Source organism: Diabrotica virgifera, chromosome 5 (genome assembly GCF_917563875.1).
Source record: "Diabrotica virgifera virgifera chromosome 5, PGI_DIABVI_V3a".
Classification (NCBI taxonomy): domain Eukaryota; kingdom Metazoa; phylum Arthropoda; class Insecta; order Coleoptera; family Chrysomelidae; genus Diabrotica; species Diabrotica virgifera.
Window position 1 is genome coordinate 77,190,162 of NC_065447.1, and position 20,676 is coordinate 77,210,837.

General features: G+C 31.2%; 1 protein-coding gene and 1 long non-coding RNA gene across 2 annotated transcripts in view; one reads left to right on the forward strand and one right to left on the reverse strand.

Annotated features, from left to right (window-relative positions):
* LOC114337621 (probable JmjC domain-containing histone demethylation protein 2C) overlaps nt 1-20,676 on the forward strand; it is a 1,249,253-nt gene that overhangs the window by 292,715 nt on the left and 935,862 nt on the right. The window lies entirely within an intron of this gene.
* Nucleotides 18,213-20,676, reverse strand: part of LOC126884241 (uncharacterized) — a 37,638-nt gene continuing 35,174 nt past the window's right edge. The window contains exon 2 of the long non-coding RNA XR_007697902.1: nt 18,213-18,469. This is a non-coding gene — a long non-coding RNA (uncharacterized LOC126884241). The remainder of the gene's footprint in view (nt 18,470-20,676) is intronic.

Here is a 20,676-nt window from a genome sequence, read left to right on the forward strand (position 1 = left end):
TCTAGTAATCTAAAATATATATATACAATTACCGTTTTAATACAGGGTGAGTCATGAGGAACTGTACATACTCCTACCTCGTATAGAGGCCCCTATGGGGAATAACAAATGACCATTAAAAAGTGTCTGCTCCCATTGTTTAATAATATACAGGGCGAGTTTCGCATTTTGACAGAAATTTGTATTCGTCATAATTTTTGAACGGTCAGATCGATGTGTCTCTTATTTTGGTCAATCGTTACACTATTGCCACCTAATCAACTGATTTATTCAAACTAGAAAAAAATCAGGTCCGGCTTTAAAAAAAATAGTTCGTTTGGGTCTTAGAAATAATTTCACCCTGTATAAGCTTTTTGAAAACTCTAATATGAATTTTACAAATTACACAAATAGGCAATTAAAATAACATATTTATTTTTTTCCGCAAACGATTGCTTAATTTTTTATAAAAAAATTAAATTTGATTATGAATTAAAAGTTTGGTAAAGTGAACCATAGATTTCAAAAAATTAACTTTTATTACCAAAATATTTTTTTTAACGAATATTTAATTTATGTTACCACCAATCTACTGATTTATTCAAACAAGAAAAAAATCAGGCCCGGATTTAAAAAATAAGTTCGTTTTCGTTATAGAAAAAATTTCACCCTGTATACGCTTTTTGAAAACTCTAATATGATTTTTACAAATTAGACAAATAGGCAATTAAAATGGCATATTTATTTTTTTCCCCACACGATTACTTAATTTTTTATAAAAAAAATCAAATTTGACTATGAATAATTAAAAGTTTGGTAAAGTGAACCATAGATTTAAAAAAAATAACTTTTATTACAAAAATGAATTTTTTTTGAACAAATATTTAATTTATGTTATCACCCAATCAACTGATTTATTCAAATTAGAACAAAATCAGGCCCGGATTTAAAAAATTAGTTTGTTTGGGTCTTAGAAAAAATTTCACCTTGTATACGTTTTTTGAAAACTCTAATATGAATTTTACAAATAAGACAAATAGGTAATTAAAATGGCATATTTATTTTTTCCCCACACGATTACTTATTTTTTTATTAAAAAATAAAATTTGACTATGCATAAAAAGTTTGGCAAAGTTTTTGCATAGATTTCAAAAAATTAACTTTTTTTACAAAAATTAATTTACAAAAACAACGTTTTTCTTAAAATTACAAGTTTTACCATTTTTTTTTTTTTTCTATAACACGTCTAGATCTAAAACTTCCCATAACACTTCTTTTGGACTCTATAGTTTAACATAGACGTGATCAAATTGATAAATTTTAAATTTTTCCACCTAATTTTTGCGATTTACAAGTTTGCAACTTTTACAAGAAGAAGACTGAAAGTCTACAACAATTTTCATAGTCTTCATAATGGTAAGAGGTATGTGCTGTAAAAATTTCAGAAAAAAAATATTAAAATGGAACAGAGTTGTAGCGAGTTAAACCGTGAGTTCATTTTTTTTTTCATTTTTAGAAAATTCCGATTTTGACAAATTTGATTTTTTAATAAAAAATTAAGTAACCGTGTGGGGAAAAAAATTTATATGCCATTTTAATTGCCTATTTGTCTTATTTGTAAAATTCATATTAGAGTTTTCAAAAAGCTTATACAAGGTGAAATTTTTTCTAAGACCAAAACGAACTAATTTTTTAAATCCGGACCTGATTTTTCTCTAGTTTGAATAAATCAGTTGATTGGATGGTAACATAAATTACTTATTTGTGCAAAAAAAATTAATTTTTGTAATAAAAGTTATTTTTTTAAAATCTATGGTTTACTTTACCAAACTTTTAATTCATAGTGAAATTTGATTTTTTTATAAAAAATTAAGTAATCGTGTGCGGAAAAAAATAAATATGCCATTTTAATTGCCTATTTGTCTAATTTGTAAAATTCATATTAGAGTTTTCAAAAAGCATATACAGGGTGAAATTTTTTCTAAGACCCAAACGAACTAATTTTTTTAAAGGCGGACCTGATTTTTTTCTAGTTTGAAAAAATTAGTTGATTAGATGGTAATAGTGTAACGATTGGCCAAAATAAGAGACACATCGATCTTACCGTTCAAAAATTATGACGAATACAAATTTCTGTCAAAATGCGAAACTCGCCCTGTATATTACTAAACAATGGGAGCAGACACTTTTTAATGGTCATTTGTTATTCCCCATAGGAGCCTCTATACGAGGTAGGAGTATGTACAGTTCCTCATGATTCACCCTGTATAAAACAAAGTTTGTTTTTATGAAATATTTATTAGACAACCTTATATTTTGTTAAATTTAAATAAATACATTTCAACATTTAAAGTTGGATAAAATGGTAATCAGATCAAGCCTTACAGGCTTTGAAGGTATATCCTGCCCAAAAAGACATTGACCTCTGAAAGTTTTTCATCAATTGTGAGGTCAGGTCCAAGTATACCCTATTCCACGAATATACGACTCTCTTGGATTACCTCGACAACGAATATTTTGCTGTGTAAAATAAGAAGAATGAAAGTAAATTGAAAATTACATTGCTGTTTATTGGAATAATTATTAGAGCCATTTACTTTCGTACTTCCTATGTTGTACACTAAAATATTCGTTGTCGCGATAATCCAATATCTCTTATTGCTGCCAACTGATCGGTTTCCCTTCGCTCCTGACGACTATTGACATCATCAAAGCGTAGGCAACGCGTCATTAATTGTCAGTTTGAAATTCTAAGGTCACGTGGGATACATGTCCCAATCCCAGAACCGAATTTAACATCAACAATAACTCTGAGCAGAAATGCACACCAACACACCTCACCAAAGTCTTAAGCAAACTGTCCGAAACGCCGAAACCGGAAAGCTTACCTAAAAGCTGGTGTATCACATGCACATGCGCTGTATAAGAACTGCATGCAGCCGCGCTGCATGCGCGGTTTTCTGGCAAGTGGGATACGCTGGTATTATACGCGAGTACTGCAAACTTATGCTTCGTCGACCTTAAAAAGGCATTTGACAGACCCAAATTAAAACACGTTATCCATTTATTATACGCAAAAAGGTACTTCTAGGAATAATTAAAACGATCGAAAATATCTACCAGAACAACACAATAAGAGTAAAAGTAGATTAAGAACTAACTGACCTAATTAAAGCTGGCAATGGGATAAGACAGGAACACTCCCTGAGTCCTCTATTATTTAACCTGATCTTTACCTGAAATTGGTAACACTGATTTGACAGTTGCGGTGTTGACATAATATCCAGTTTCGCATCAAGTATGGGTCATTCAACGAATATACGACTCTCTTGGATTATCTCGACAACGAATGTTTTACTGTGCAACATAAGAAGTACGATAGCAAATAGCTCTAATAATTATTCCAATAAACAACAATGTAATAATTTTCAAAATGGTTATTCATTTTTAATAATTTTCAATTTACTTTCGTTCTTCATATTTTGCACAGTAAAATATTCGTTGTCGAGATAATCCAAGGGAGTCGTATATTCATTGAATGACCCATAGTCATATTTTCTCAATATGTACTTGTTTATTTTTTTATAATTTTTTTTATTATTTTTTTACTTGCTTTATTTTTATATTATTTTATATATTTTTTATTATAATGATTTTTATTTACTTATTTGCTGTTTATTCATTTTGGACGTAGACACTATAGAGGTGAACATATTTTGTATTTATTATTGTATTGTTTGTCTAATCCATAATGCTCTTAAGCAAGCTTTTATGAAAACCTTTTCTTATAATTATATGTTAATGTCCGACTGGTCTATTATTTGGCAAATAATGACATTATTTCGAAGTCTATTAAGTACGATATAACGCCCAAGGGCGTGTTATTCAAAAATGACGCTCTAGGGCCTAGTAAATTTAAATAACGAGTTAAAAACTGTCAAGTTAACAAATAAAACTCTAAGTAAAACTATGGTTACCACAATTACGTTACGACTATTTCTGGTAAATGTACTTATTTGAAAACTAATTAATTGAAAATTCATTCAAATTTTTTGCATATAAAGAATAATTTAGTCGGACATTAAACGTTGAAGGCACCACGGGTATTATAATAATAACGCTTTCGGTCAACGTATATACCTCGAACCGAAGGCCCTCGGTCTATACACCATTGACCTCAAGCGTTATTTTCCTTATACCTTGGTACCTTAATAACTATTTTAAACTCTTATGCCATGTGTTACAAAATATTTTTTAATTATATGAATTATCATGAAATGACATAATGAAAAAATATATTCATTACTATTTGTATTATTAAATTTGTACTATTAAAAAAATCTTGTTCGTTATTTTCAAAGAGATTAGCAATATCTTCTAGAATCATATTGTTATTGTATTTCTATAATATAGGTCACTAATATTGTTTCTCTTTTGTTTTAGGTAACTACATAAATTGTCATTAGTCAAGTACCTACAGTAAGTAAAGTAAAGAATTAATTTAAATTTTTTTACCTAATGTTAAGAGTATAGGCGCAAATATTTTACGGCTATCCCTAGTTTGTCTGTCTTTACACGGCAAATTACGTGTAGTAAAATTCTCACTGGTATGGATATGTAAACATTACTTGACAATGTCATTATTAAATTTAAAGAGATGGCTTTTGAATGTTCTTGGATAACTGTTACTTGTATAATTATTGCATTATTTAATCAGTTAAGTAATATGATAATATTTTCACTATGTATTCAGTGATTGTAATAACTTATATACTGTACAACAAAAACTAATACACAAACGAGAAAAGAGGAAAAGTGATAAAGTGATTTTTAATAATATATTGTTACTATAGAACGCTTACAATTTTGCACATCTTTAACAACAAAATACTTGGATCACAGAATATATCCTGGTGTATTCTCTGCTTGGATCTTCCATAAATAATAAACAATAAATAACTTTTTATTAAACTTTTTATTAAGTTCACGTCTTAAATCAACTATTTATCAAATACACTATCAATATTATTTAATCAACACCTCAAAATATTCCCGACGCCATGTCAAATATGTATTTAAAATTGTCACTGTCTTGTCATCATATTTTATTCGACTCAATGTGTTGTATGACAAAGATAACAAAAATGTTCGATTTGGAAAATATCACCACGGACATGGTTTCCATTTTTTCGAATACTGAAAAAACTAACAAATATTTTTAAAAAATTTAAACGCAGAATGAAAGACTAAATTATTATCGAGGGCCGAAAGTATCTTAGAATAAATAAAAAGTTTCTTTTGAGTGAGATATTTGAAATTAAAAATCACACTAAATTTTCTCTTAGTTTTTCACCCCTGTAACTTATTAATAGTACATTGTTTACCGGGTAGGAAAAGCTTAACATTCCTGGACGACTGTGAAGATTGCTAAGTCGAGGCGCAAGCCGAGACTTAGCAACACAGAGTCCAGGAATGTGGCTTTTCCTACGAGGTAAACATACTATTTTTCCGCAAATCGTTTAAAATTCGACAGATATTGATTGATTTAAAAAAAACGCGATAATTTTATTCCCAAATAAATGGTGCTTTGAAATTCCTAATAAAATTACTTGGGTTACTATGGAAACGTATTGAGGTTGAATTGTCAAACTTGACGCTTATAAATTTAATTGCTGGTGTTCTCGAAAGTAAAATGATAAGTGATGATGAAATTTCCATTCCTGGGACTCCTCCAGAGCTGGTTGAGGCAGTGAATACTGCTTCATTAGAATTATTGCCAAAGAAATCAAGAGAAAAGTACGAAAATGCATACAGACGTTTTATGGATTATCGCATGAGTAAAAATACGAGTTCTTTCTCAGAAAATGTTGTAATGGCATACTTCCTAGACCTTTGTTTAAAGATGAAATCTTCAACATTATGGGCCAATTATTCAATGCTGAAGTCAACCCTTGCACTTAAACACAATGTAGATATATCTACATACTCAAAACTTCGTTCTTTATTGAAACGGCAAGCTCAAGGTTATAGGGCAAAGAAATCTAAGATTTTAACGAAGGAAGAAATTGAAAAATTTATCCAGGAAGCTCCAGATAAAGAAAATTTAATGATTAAGGTAATTTACAAGGTTTTAATAGCAATGTGTTTTCTATCATTTATGTAGAACACTAACAACTGCAGTGGCGGCTGGTCAGAGGAGGCAAGGGAGGCTTAGCCTCCCCATAAATTTTTTACACACGCTACACTGTTTTGTTTATTTTGCTATTTTGCTTCGCGTTAGAGATATCGCAAAAAGTTATTTGAACAAGTTGTTCCAAATAATATTCTAACCCCACATACCAAATTTCAGCACAAAATTCGCACTTTTAGTTTTTTCATTATTTGTAGTCGGAATCCTAAAATCGCAGAGGAGGCTGCTGGCCGGAAAATCTCACTTGCTAATGCTCCGCGTAGCCCAGCAGCGTTTAAGGATGGTTTAAGTTAAGAAGACCCGGTCTCCTTAGAGCTGCACATTAGGGTGGAACGAAAAATTCGAAGTCATTATTTTTTATGGGGCTAGTGCGCAAAAGTTGTGTTTTGATGTATAATAAAACTGTAAGAAATCTTTTTTGTATTGGACCCTATCTTCAGGTCCCATTTTAAATTTTTGGGAATAACAAAAAAAAATTTAAAAATTTATTTTTTTATCAGTTCTTTGAAATCTAAATAATTGTTTTATGATGCAATATACTTTTTAAGATTGGTAGTTTGATTTTGTGTTAAAAAAAGGTATAATATTTCTAGACTGCAACCTTGAACGAATAAAGCCATCCCTTGATTCTGGTCCACAAACATCAGCAGATGCTTCAGTTACTAACTTAACAGTTCTTTCCACGGATTCTGTATGACAAGGGCAGTTTAAGACCTCTATGTTGTTGTAATTCCCAGAATCAATCATATTCCTTACATCTTCATTGGAAATATGTTTTAGCAACGGGGCAGCCGTAACTTTGAATCCACAAATAGAAATTAAGTCATTATAATCTGCAGCACTAAAATTTAATGTTGGTATTTTGAATCTCAGGATCTTTTTTCTTTCTGACTTTCTCTAGATTTCGGCACTCTGCGTAGTCCTAGCTCCCGTATATGTTTTCGTTTCATCTTTTATCATACCGAGTAATACATTTTCGAGATGGGCAAAATAAGCATTCCTTTGAATAACGGCATCAACAGTTTTTCTTTGGTCAACTGGTAGAAATCGTGAATAATGGATCATTCGCCATAAATGTTTTGAACCATCAGAACAGCTAGGATACAGTTTTATATAAAACCAAACTGGTGCATACAATTTTTGGATGGAACTTACTAACATAATTAATTGGGGGCTGGGACATTCAGTTCCAACATACAATCGAAGCAACCGATTATCAACTGTCAGCCACCTTGCGTGTGATATTTTCCCAGGTTTTTTAAGGCTCAAGTAATTAGGACATTTTACCGCAACAACTGCTTGACTGATTTGGTACAAGTACTTCTGATCGGTACTAAGGTCTGTTGTTTCTAATAATATTGCTAGGTTGTTTCATATTGCGACAAAATCGACAACAGCCTTCTCCTCACAGCGTTCCAGAAGTTTTCCTATTGGCCCTGAAAAACCAAGTGGTCCAGTGGTGCGTCCATCTAACTGTTGAATTAAATGACGTAGAGGTAGCTCATTGCAATAAAATAAGCATACTAGCCATTGAAGTGAAGTGCCGCAGTATTTGTGACGTAGGTGGTTGGAATGTAACTGTTGACAAAGGAGCAATGAATTCTTCTTCATGATCATCTGCATCAGAAGAATTTGAGTCAGACAAGCTGCTACTTATGGAAGGATTAGAGGAATCAACGGTACATGCTTTAAGAACAACTTCGTCAGTATTATATTTTGGAGAACTTGCCTTTGCCTTCATGGTTCTTTCCATTTTCTTCCTTTTTGCTGCAGATCCTGCAATATCCACTGGTCCAATTGCTATTTTTCGACAGAATCGTTGATCTTGAAGAAAAATTCGCTCATTTAGTGGTACTTTCTTGATTTTATCACAAGTACACATACACAGTTCCAGTCATGTTGCACTTGCAAGCCGCGATATTTAATAACTTTTTACAATCCTTTCGAAACTGGCAAATCTTTTCTATTTATGAATCAGATGCTTGCTGAGTTTTTGTGTACCTATCGCTTAAAATTTTGATACTCTGCATAAATATTTTTAATCATATAGTCGAACCCGCTTATTAGAATACCGGTTAAAGGATTATCCCGGTTTAAGGAATAGAAATTTGAGGTCCCAAAACGTTTTTACTGGGCTTATATGATCGGTTATTAGAATATCCCTGTTATAGGAATACTTTTTTCTTGGTGCGACAGCTATTCCAATAAGCGGGTTCGACTGTATTGAATGCACTTATGCGATAATGTTGGAATAGAAGCTTTTATTCATATTTGTTCTACTTTCTTTGCAACGGCATTCAAGACGTCGGGGATAGATGGATCTTTATTATTATTTGTCAACTTAAGTTCATTAGGAATAAAGAGAAAGCACTTTAGAATGCCACATTGAGTTGGTAAAACACGATCATTGAAATTTGATCAGAGCCATATTAATTTTTTCGACAAAAATATTTTTTTTGTTTTTTCATTTTTCAAATCCAATATGGAACCTCAAGATATTTTTGTATTTCAAAATTCTCTCGCACTAATTGTTTTCATCATCTGACACAACTTTTAAACGATAGCCACAAGAATTTTTCTTTTATGTTTTTAACCTTTTTCGTTCCACCCTACTGCACATCGCTTAACGCACACGCTGCCCGGAGATCGGGCAAGTGAGATTTTTCGGCCAGCAGCCTCCTCTGCGGATTTTAGGATCCTGACTACAAATAATGAAAAAACTAAAAATGCGAATTTTGTGATGAAATTTGGTATGTGGATTAGAATAATATTTGGAACAACTTGTTTAAATAATTTTTTTCGATATCTGTAATGCAAAGCAAAATATCGGTAATTTACCGTGTTTTTGCATTCGCAGAGTAAGCCGCTTTTAGAATTAAAAAAAAAATCAGTTGAGTATCTTAAGCAATGTAAAACTTCAACCTGTATGGACTGCAAAACTTCAAATCTGTATTTATTTTGATATGCATGTCTACTTACAGAGATAGAATTGTTAACAAATAAACGACACAAACTTTGGTAATACACTTTTACAATTATAATAACTATTTTTAAAATGATATATTATGAAATAATTATGAATTATGATGATATTATAAAATGTAAATAAAAAATGGTCAAAAAAATGGGGCCTTAAATTAGATTTTTTTGGCGGATTTTTTTTTGCTAGTGCAAATTTGTCTAGATAATTTACAGTTAGATATAGCCTCCCCTATTGAAAAAATCATGAGCCGCCACTGAACAACTGTACGGAAATATCATTTCCTTACAGTAAGGAAATGACATTTCCTTACAGTAAGGAAGTCCTGACTTTTTCTTCAAGAAATTTTGACAGGAATGTCAAAATTTCCTGGCGATTTGCGGAAAATAAACATTATAGAAGTTTTCAGGAACTTTCGGCCTTCGATAAGAACGTAATCTTTCATTCTGCGTTTAAATTCAGGATTCTGCGTTTGTATCCATCCCCTTAAGTAAGCAGTTAGATTTGACTGTCAGTTTATAGCATTTAGCGTATATTAATATGTAATGCAGCAATACACTATATCCATTGTCTATTATACCATTACATGTATTTACCTAAATTTAGAAAATATACGTCTCACTACGACACTGCTACAAGGCGACGTAATATCGCTAATGTATATTTTAGCTTTAGAAAACATCTTCAAAACTTCCAATTGGTCAACATGTTATCCACGTAAATGGCAACAAATTAAAAACCTCCTCAGATTTGTTGACGACATCGTGGTTAAGCAACCACATTAGAGAAACTTCAAAATATGGTGGAGGAACTCGCAGGCAGCTCCCAATACGTCGGACTAATAAAATAATTATGACAAAAACAAAACTAATGTGATACACACAGACGACCTCAGACTTGTAACTATAAATGGCAATGACGTAGAACAAGTCCAAGAATATATCTACCCAGGCCAAATTCTGAATCTTGACAATGAGAACCCAAGTGCCGAAATCAATCCCTAGAAGAGAAACACTGGCAAGGGTCAATTCTTGAGGAGCAAAGTGTTCCACCATTATATCCTTCCTATCATGACATGTGGATGTCAAACTGACCAAGTCAAATATGAACAAACTAGCCACAACAGAAAGAGAAATGTAAAGGGTAATGCTAGGTATACGACTATCAGATAAAGAGAGGAACGACTGGGTAAGATCAAAACAAAAGTTGAAGATATCACAACAAAAATTGCCAAACTCAAATGGAGCTTTGCAAGCCACACTGCTAGACAAAAGATCAATGTTGGAATGCCACAATACAACGTCGGAATAGAGCTGGGAAGTTTAGTTCACTACGTGGATTTCGATCTTTCGATCTCGGTCATTAAAATGAATATTACAAATAGTGGAGTCAATGAAGGTGGATATGAGTTATTACCTCAGATTTCGTTGAACCTCCATCGATTTTCATAAAAATTGGTGAGTGGTTAAAGGATACCTCAAGGAACAAAGGTGACATAGTGCCAACTTGCGCTTTTTGCATTTTAGGGGTGAAATACACCCCTTTTTTAAAAATTATTTTTTAGATTTCTGAAAGTGCAGTCACTGTAAGTTTTCACTTCCTATTTTGTTGAACCTTCATCGATTTTCATGAAAATCGGTAAGTAGTTAGAGGATATCTCAAGCAATAAAAAATATATAGCATTAACTTGCGCTTTTGCATTTTAGGGGTGTAATACACCCCTACTTTTTAAATTGTAAAAAATGCAGATTTCCGCATTATGGCGCAAGTACTCTCGTTTAATTAAGAAAAATAAATATTTTTTTTATATTTATGTGCATGAATTACATTTTTTTTAATTTTTCAAACCTTATAGCAACAAAAAATCCGAAAATTAACAAGTCGAAAATCACGAAAACCTTATTCTTCTATATTTCTGAAAGTGTAGTCACTGAATGTTTTCACCCACGATTTCTTTGAACCTTCATCGATTTTCATGAAAATTGTTGATTAGTTAGAGGATACTTCAAAAAACAAAAGTCATATGGCACCAAGTTGCGCTTTCTGCATTTTAGGGGTGAAATCCACCTTTTTTTTAATGATAAAAATGCAGATTTCAGCATTCTGGCTCAAGCAATCTCGTTTAATTAAGTAAAATAAATATTTTTTTACATTTATGTGCATGATTTATAATTTTTATTAATTTTTTAAACCTTATAGCAACCACAAATCAGAAAATTAGCAAATCGACAATCACGAAAAAAATTAATCTTTTATATTTCCAAAAAGGCAGTCACTGAAGGTTTTCACCCCTGATTTCGTTGAACCTCCATCAATTTTCATGAAAATTGGTAAGTAGTTAGAGGATACCTCAAGAAACAAAAATGATGTGGTACCAACTTGCGTTTTTATCCTGGGGGTGGATGTTACCCCTTGTCATGTGTGAACACTATTTTATTAAAAATAACCCCATAATTAGATAGAGGAGTAAATTCTAAGCAAACTTTCTTTTATCAAGTTTATAAATTTTTTATTTAAATAATATTTCATAATTTAATAAAATATCATTGGTACAGTAAAACCTGACAATAACGGCCACTAAAAATAGAAAACAATTGGCCGTTATAGAAATGTGGCCGCTAATGCTAGGTTTCCTTTTCCACAAATACATAAAATATAATTGAAAATTTATTTATTTTAGTAATTAAAGCAAATCTAATTAAATATAATTCTACAAACAAACGGAACATACTAAAACTAAATTCAATTTACTACAATATAAAACAATATCTATACGAAAAAACAACTACAAGAAAAACAGAATTTTTGTTTGTTTTACATTTTTTTAGATAAACGAAACATAATAAAACTAATTTAATATAGGTAATACATAATAAAAAACAACATACTATAGCTACTACGAAAAATACGCTTATCACTAAAGTATCGTCGTGCTTCCATGCTATATTCAACAAAACCAACTTGGTAGGGCCTTTAATTAGATATCGCAAATCACTTTGGCTGATTTTGTCTTCATATATATTATGTTTTCCCTTTTTTGTGAGAGGAATCCCTTTTTTTGTGAGACTGGATATAGGACATTTCTCAAGTATGAATTCACATTCATGGTATATCGTTGCTATGCAGGGATAATAATCTGTGCAATGTTATGGTACAGGCTACGTTAAATATGAAGTAAATGTGGAAATACACTGGTTATTCATTTCAATTTAATTTGATTGTTTTTTAATCGTTTACAATATTTAAAATAATTAAAGACATAAAGTTAGGGATTTCAAAAATAAATTCAGTTCTCACTGGCAAGGTGGGAAGTAATAAAGTGCCATACAATAGCATTTCATTACAATGCTCATTACAGGCATTATAGGCTGCTCCGTTTGAGAAAACTCATACTCTCAAACTTTGAGAAAACACTCATTCAGTTTCGACCAACCCTGTATTAGCTAAAATTAAACGTTTTGCTAGATTAATAATTTTTAACAATAATAGATTATATTAAAAATCACTTGAACATAAATTGATTTTCTGATGTCAAATCACTACAATTATACAGGGGGTGAATATTGCTATGAAATTTGAAATTAAAAACGTAATTATCTTTTAAACTACTTCGTATAACATCACAAAACCTGATATTTTAAGAAATAAAACATAGAGGAGAATCCAAAAATGTAAAAATATACAGGGTGTTCCATTAAACAAAAGATAATTTTGTTTCACCCTGTCAATATGGGTGGCCCTGTATATTTGGAAATGTATTTAAATTCTGATATTATCTATGCCCCAATCTCACCTAAATAAACTTTTTTCGTATCTACTACAACAAACGACTAATTGGACTTCCCACAACCTGTATACATACAAAATCTCCGCTATAAAATTTTTTCAAAGAAAATGTTATTGGTTTTTTTAAAATAACTCCGTTAAATTTTGAAATATGAGATTTATCCAAAAACCATTACAAAGCTAAGTAAAAGTTCTATAACACTGTATTAAACATAATTTTTTAAATCCTTTATTTTTTTTTAAATACAAGGTGAAAGGGCCCCGGTTACATGGTTCTCGCAGTAAAATTTAGGTTTTAAATGTTTCTATCTCGGTTATTTTTTGTCGTAAAAATAATTAAAAAAAGAATAAACTTAAATAAAGTTAAAACTAAAATTTTGTTCTCTACCATTTTTTAAGTATATCGAGTATTTTTGGAGTTATTATCAAAAGAAAATGAAATTCACGAAAATTTGAAAAATTCTAATTTTTTTAATCGTATTTTTTTTCAAAAATATGCATTCTAAACCGGTCAAAATTGTTGAAGTTATTACTCATGTTAAAATAAATAAAGTTTTAAATGGGTTACTATAAATTTTAAGTTTTGTGGAAATGACGTATGTTTCATTTTTCATTCTTCCCTAAAAAATCTGAAAGGGTCCTCTTATTTCCATCATAACTTGCTTAATTTTGATGCTATCGACTTCTTATATAGCTTTTTGATAGTAACCTTTAAGTACTTTATTAAAATGTTTAATACCTATATTTAACAAAGTGCATCGTTTTTCTGTTATTTAAGCTTGAATACTAAGATTCGAGTACTCGCGGAGAAAAAATATACATTCAATTGCATATAACTCACTTTGTATATGTAATAAAGGATTTTTTGAATAAGGAGCTTATTTATTTTTATATTATCTTCGATTTTGGTAATAACAACTTTTTTGAAGAAACTTATGGTTTTTGTGTTATTTATGAAAAACTGCTTTAAAACATGGATTTTTTTTCAGGAAAAATCAAAACTTTTGATCTTTAATAACTCAAAAACTATTGATTTATTGAAATAACTTTATATAACAAATTTTACTTATAATTTGTCCCTCTATCGATTAGTGGTATTAGTTTTAATAAAATAATTTCCACCCCCGAGAAGGGGTGGCATCCCCCCCAGGGTAAAAGCGCAAGTTGGCACCATGTCACCTTTGTTTATTGAGGTATCCTCTACATACTTACCAATTTTCATGAAAATCGATGGAGGTTCAACGAAATCGGAGGTGAAAACCTTCATTGACTCCACTAAAAAGAGTAGTTCGTTTAGTTCATTTAGTTCACTGATGATTGTACGACATACTTTAAGATGGGAGAATCAAATATAAATTAGTTCAAAGTAGATCAATCAGGAATCGTTTATTTTGACAAATGACATTAAATATTTTTGTAAATATAAAAAAATAAAAAGTAACCTATAAAATTGTATTTGTTTTGTTACTGTTTACTAAAAGTTTGGGTTTTCACGTTTTCAGTTTTTCCTCGAAATAAATCTTTCAATATAACGGTTTTATAAAATAACGGTTATTAAAAAATTTAATGGAAAAGTATAGGACATTATTCAGCATCTCTTTCTTTAACCCTCCATCGCATCTCCATGCATCTCATTTTCATAAAATGAAAAAGAAAAAGAACCCTTACTTAACGCAACCTTTACTTCTATTTCGCTAGTAGGTCGTAACTAAATCCATCGAATATCAAATCAAATAATCAAACTCAGTAACAGTAAACCGAATTTGCATCTCACTCTTCCTCGTGGGGTTAAATTATGACGCTTTTTCTTTAAATAATGTATCCAGCTCGACCTCGACAAACGTTTGCTTGCGGTTGGCGGGATGGATTGAAATCGTTGAAAGATCGAGATCGACAATCGAAAATATCGACATCGTTCCATCGTTGCCTCTCTCGCTCTGTCCGTTGTGTTTGTGTTTGTGTGTTGCAGTTGCAGTCAGTACGTTTAGTTCGATATGATTCGATCTTTTGAACTAGTTCGTTCACGAACTACACAGCTCTAATTGGAGACCTTCCAAAGGTAGACGACCAAGAGACTTAAAGACCACAGACGAGACGGGTAGATGACATCAAAAAATAGCCGGAACAAATTGGAAGTATGTATGAGGCTTATGACGAAAAATGGACGATAGAAGGCTAGAAAGAAGAAGATGGCATTGCTTCATATATTTAAGGACTTCAATAACTATAAAAAAAGCGCACTTCGTCCAATGACCAATAACGTTAACATTCCAACATATAGGGCCGGTTGTTCGAACGCTAATCAAAAATGATCATTATCAAATATTTAATTACTGTCACAACTGTCAATGTCAACTTTGATTTTGTTGCTGAAAACATAATTATTGATTACAATTATGAAATTAGTTAATCAATTATGTTAGTAATAATTGTTATGTTAATTGATTAACTAATCTCATAATCATAATCAATTATGTTTTGAGCAACCCAACCAAAGTTGACATTGACAGTTGTGACAGTAATTAAATATTTGATAGTGATCATTGTTGATTAGCGTTCGAACAACCGGCCCATAAACTATCAAAATACTTAACAGACATTCTAGGACATAACATAGTAGGTACCGTGACCAGACATCTCGTAACACGACAATTCGTAACCGGACAAGTGGTAACGGACAACTCGTAACGGCGACAGTTCGTAACAGCGACACTTCGTAACGGCGACAGTTCGTAACTATACAAATTCGTAACGGACAATTCGTAACGTCCAAATTGAATTATGCTGTTTATTTTTGTTAACGGGAAAACTAACTGGTATTACAGTTATAAATGAATTTATGTTTATCAATTTAACGAATCGGTACCGGGAGAAACATGTTTAACACATTTTATATTTCGTATTTCAGAATATATTAAAAGTCTTTAAACACAAACAAATATTTAAATACATACAAGCTTTTAACAATATTTTTAAACGTTTATCCCTCTTATTGTTCCTTAAATTTGCATATACCTAGACAAAGGAATAATAGTCTTGTCGCCAGGGGGGGGGTACAACGGCCTCCTTTATTCAGATGGACTTACCCAAGTTTTTTTCATGTATTTTGACCCTTAGAATACGAGTTTTTTGGGTAACAGTTGATCAGGATGTCGATAAGATTGTTATTGACCAAGAACTTGAGGAATTACATAACAGAGGTTTCTCACAAAACAAAACATTTTTTTGTATTTTTTGGGTCATTCTAAGTAAAAAATGTTCTAACAAGTTTTCCCGTAGGATGCTCAGTTTTCGAGATAAACGCGGTTGAACTTTCAAAAAATCGAAAAACTACAATTTTTAAACCCGAATAACTTTTGATTAAAAAATAAAATAGCAATTCTGCTTAGCGCCTGTGAAAGTTCAAGTCAAATTATATCGGTTTTGATTATTTGCATTGCTAAAAATTTATTGTGTTATTGTTAAACAAAGCTACAAACACCTAGTGCGTGAGTGATGTTTTCTATGATTTTTCATTTAAAATCTAACGAGTAGGTAGAATAGGTATAGTATTTTTACTACAAAAACGTTATTACGTAGGTCAAAATTTTTGACGTAAGAGAACTGTCAAAACATTAGAATGTGATTTTTCATTATTGCTATGTTTATTATAAACACGGCAATAATGAAAAGTCACATTCTAATGTTTTGACAGTTCTCTTACGTCAAAAATTTTGACCTACGTAATAACGTTTTTGTAGTAAAAATACTATACTAGTGCAATCGAGGCTATTTCTACGTAGCATGCGTTAAAATGCATGTAAAGGCACGGGAAACACTATGTGTTTATAGCTTTGTTAAACAATAAAAAAATAAATTTCTAGCAATGCAAATAATTAAAACCGATATAATTTGACTTAAACTTTCAAATGCGGTAAGCAGACTGGCTATTTTATTTTTTAATCAAAAGTTATTCGGGTTCAAAAATTGCAATTTTTCGATTTTTTGAAAGTTTAACCGCGGTTATCTCGAAAACTAGCCATCCTACGAAAAAAATTGTAGAAACATGTTTTGCTTAGAATGACCCAAAAAATACCAAAAAATGTTTTGTTTTGCGAGAGATCGCGGTTATGTAATTCCTCAAGTTCTTGGTCAATAACAATCTTATCGACATCCGGATCAACTGTTACCCAAAAAATTCGTATTCTACGGGTCAAAATACATGAAAAAATCTTGGGTAAGTCCATCTGAATAAAGGAGGCCGTTGTACCCCCCCTGGCGACAGGACTATAATGAAGTAATTTGTAAAATCTTTAAGCGGAAAACCGTCTTTAGACATTCCCAAGTTTCTAAGTAAACATTTTGTAAAGGAAAGATTATAATTTTAAAAATGTTTATCCTGATACTGATTCGTTAAATTGATAAACATAATTTCATTTATAACTGTAATAACAGTTAGTTTCCACTTTAACAAAAATAAACAGAATAATTCAATTTGGATGTTACGAATTGTCTGTTAAGAATTTATAGTTACGAGCTGTTGCCGTTACGAAGTTTCGCCGTTACGAACTGTCGCTGTTACGAATTGTCCGTTACCATTTGTCCGGTCACGAACTGTCGCGTTACGAGATGTCATGGAACCAGTATGTAATACACAGGTACCTACATCATGTACAGAACTCATGAGATTAAAAAAAAATTTAATCTGTTTTCGTTCATGAATTTGTATCAACTCAAATATCTGCCGAAGTAGAGATGCAGAAATAACATTATAATACTTTATTGATACCGATTACCGATTCATACACGGAAGTTGAAGAATTGAGCCCATTGCGTCATATATTTGGCTTTCAACTCATCAAAGCGATAGCAAAACTTTTGTTGAAATCTGTAAACTTTGGCCGTTTATTTAGCTCAAAAGACAAAAAATGATATTAGTAAATCATTTTCGTTTATGACCATCAAAGTACATGGCACTTTGTGGGTAACCACTTCAAGGGGAATGAGCAGGAAAAGTGGCCCGTTCCGTGTATGAATTTGTACCAGCCCGAGTGTCTGACGAAGTAGGAATTTATTCTAGACTTATATTTAATATATAAAATAAAAATGTAATTTGAAAATAATGGGCTGACTTGTGAGAATGTAAAATGGACAGAGAACTGAACTAATTTAAGATTTCTGGAAATGGGTTGGATAACATTCAGGAGAACCTAATCTAACTGCACTCTGAAGAGGCCCTCCAAAAGACACCGAAGAGTACATCAAAAGTTATTAACTCAAAATATAAATAGAAAAATGTAATAAAAACTAATTCTTTAATAATCGCATTATCCAGATACATTCACATAGTAAAGAAAATCAACACATAATATACAAATATACATCATTTAATTTTGGCTTGCCCACTGCTGGACATATTTCTCATAATTATAATTGATCCCTCATAATTTTTTCATCTGTTTCGATCTTGTTCCTCTTGCATCCAATTCCTATGTCGTCTTCATGTCATTCGAGCCACGTGACCTGCCCAGTTTCATTTTAGTGTTGCTATTCTCCTACAAATATACATTTAATATAAAAAAATATAAATATACATTTAATTTAAAAAGAATACAATTATTTATTTATTTATTAACGAGTAAGGCCCAATTATATAAAATATTACAAAATGATACATTATATAAAAAACTGTACGAGCAATAAATAAACAACATAGTACAGCACATATACACTGTGTCCGTAAAGTATGGAACAAATTCTTTTTTAGCTAAACAGAGCATTTTAAGAAATAATCCTGAAACACGTCGATTTTTGATTTTAGTTTACCGTATTTGAAAATAATATTCTAATATACAGGGTGAATTACTTTCGAGTAATGACGTCACCTTCATTTTTTTTTTAATGGAACACACCCATTTTGTCTCAATTTTCGGATTACTCTAGCTGAGCTGATTCCAAAAATGTATCACATGTTGATTAAAATTGGTACAGGGTGGACAAAAATACAATAGTTTTGTGTGTGTTCATAAAGTAACGCGTTAGTTAAATTAACAATATTATCAAAAATACTTATTGTCTAGCGAACACAATGTGATGAAATACATAATAATGATGTCTGATTAATTCTGTCGGCTAGACAATAAGTAATTTTGATAATATTGTTAATTTAACTAACGCGTTACTTTATGAACACACACAAAACTATTGTATTTTTGTCCACCCTGTACCAATTTGAATCAACATGTGATACATTTTTGGAATCAGCTCAGCTAGACTAATCCGAAAATTGAGACAAAATGGGTGTGTTCCATTAAAAAAAAATGACGGTGACGTCATTACTCGAAAGTAATTCACTCTGTATATTAGAATATTATTTTCAAATACGGTAAACTAAAATCAAAAATCGACGTGTTTCAGGATTATTTCTTAAAATGCTCTGTTTAGCTAAAAAAGAATTTGTTCCATACTTTACGGACAGAGTGTATAATGAACACAAAAATTACAAGTCCAAACTAAAATAGACCAATTTATTTTTGTGATTTATGAGCCATGTTTCTAATAATTATAGAGCTGTTTTTTCTATTCTACACTCACCGGCACAAAATTCTGCCATCCAAAATTTTTTATTAAGTTTGACAATTGATAACTTTATTATTTGTACTCAGATTTTCAAGCTGTTCTGAAGCTATTTTCTTGTGGAATTTTTGCAATTAACTAATTTTTATGGGAAATAAGCCACAATTTTACAAAAAAAATTATTTTATTAACGTTTCGACGCCCAAATCGGGTGTCGTTTCTAAACGACACGTTTTTTTCGAAAAAAAAAATTCTTCTAATAATTTATTTAATCTGACTCATTTATATCGGCAATTAGTCCATTCTTTCACGGTTTTTGCTCTAAATTTTAAAGAACCGCTTGGATTGACATGAAATTTGGCATACGTATAGCTTACATGTCAAAGAAAAAAAGTGATATTGTGCCGATGTGTGCTTTTGCCCTGGGGGTGACTTTCACCCCCTCTTGGGGGTGAAAAAATATATGTCCAAAATAAGTCCGGAAATGGGTAAACTGACTAATTTTAAGTAGCTTTTGTTCTATAGAGCTTTTTCGCCAAGTCAACACTTTTCGAGTTATTTGCGAGTGAATATGTTCATTTTTCAACAAAATAACCACATTTTTAGACGGTTTTTCGCAAATAACTCAAAAAGTAAGTATATTGTCGAAAAAAACGTGCTTAGAAAAAATATAGCCTATAAAAAAGTAAAAAAAATGCTGTACGCGTTAGGTCTCTGGATCTCCTAGAACCAGAGTTATAGCCAATGAAAAATAGATTCATATTCACCAAATTTCAAATAGAATATTTCGACGTGAAATATCCTAAAAACTAAGCACTTTTTGGGGAAAACATCATAATAACTTTTTTAAAGTGTTTAAAAAAAGCTTTATTTTTGTTTTTACAAAAAATTTATAGCATTAAATTTAAGCAAGTTACGCTCAAAATAAAGTTGGTCCCTTTTGTTTTTGCAAAAAAAAATCGGGAAGACCACCCCCTAATTAGCAACTTAAATGAAATTAATCATTACCGCTCCACAAATTATTTTACTTATGTTGTGTTTATATGATCTGTAAGTTTCATCGATTCAAAGTGCTTATTTTTTTTTCTCTGATTCTGGCTTTGGTTTAGAACTAGAACCTTTAGCCACGTAATTGTATAACTTATCACTAAGTCAGAGGAGTAATGTGTAGTGTGTGTGTTGAGTA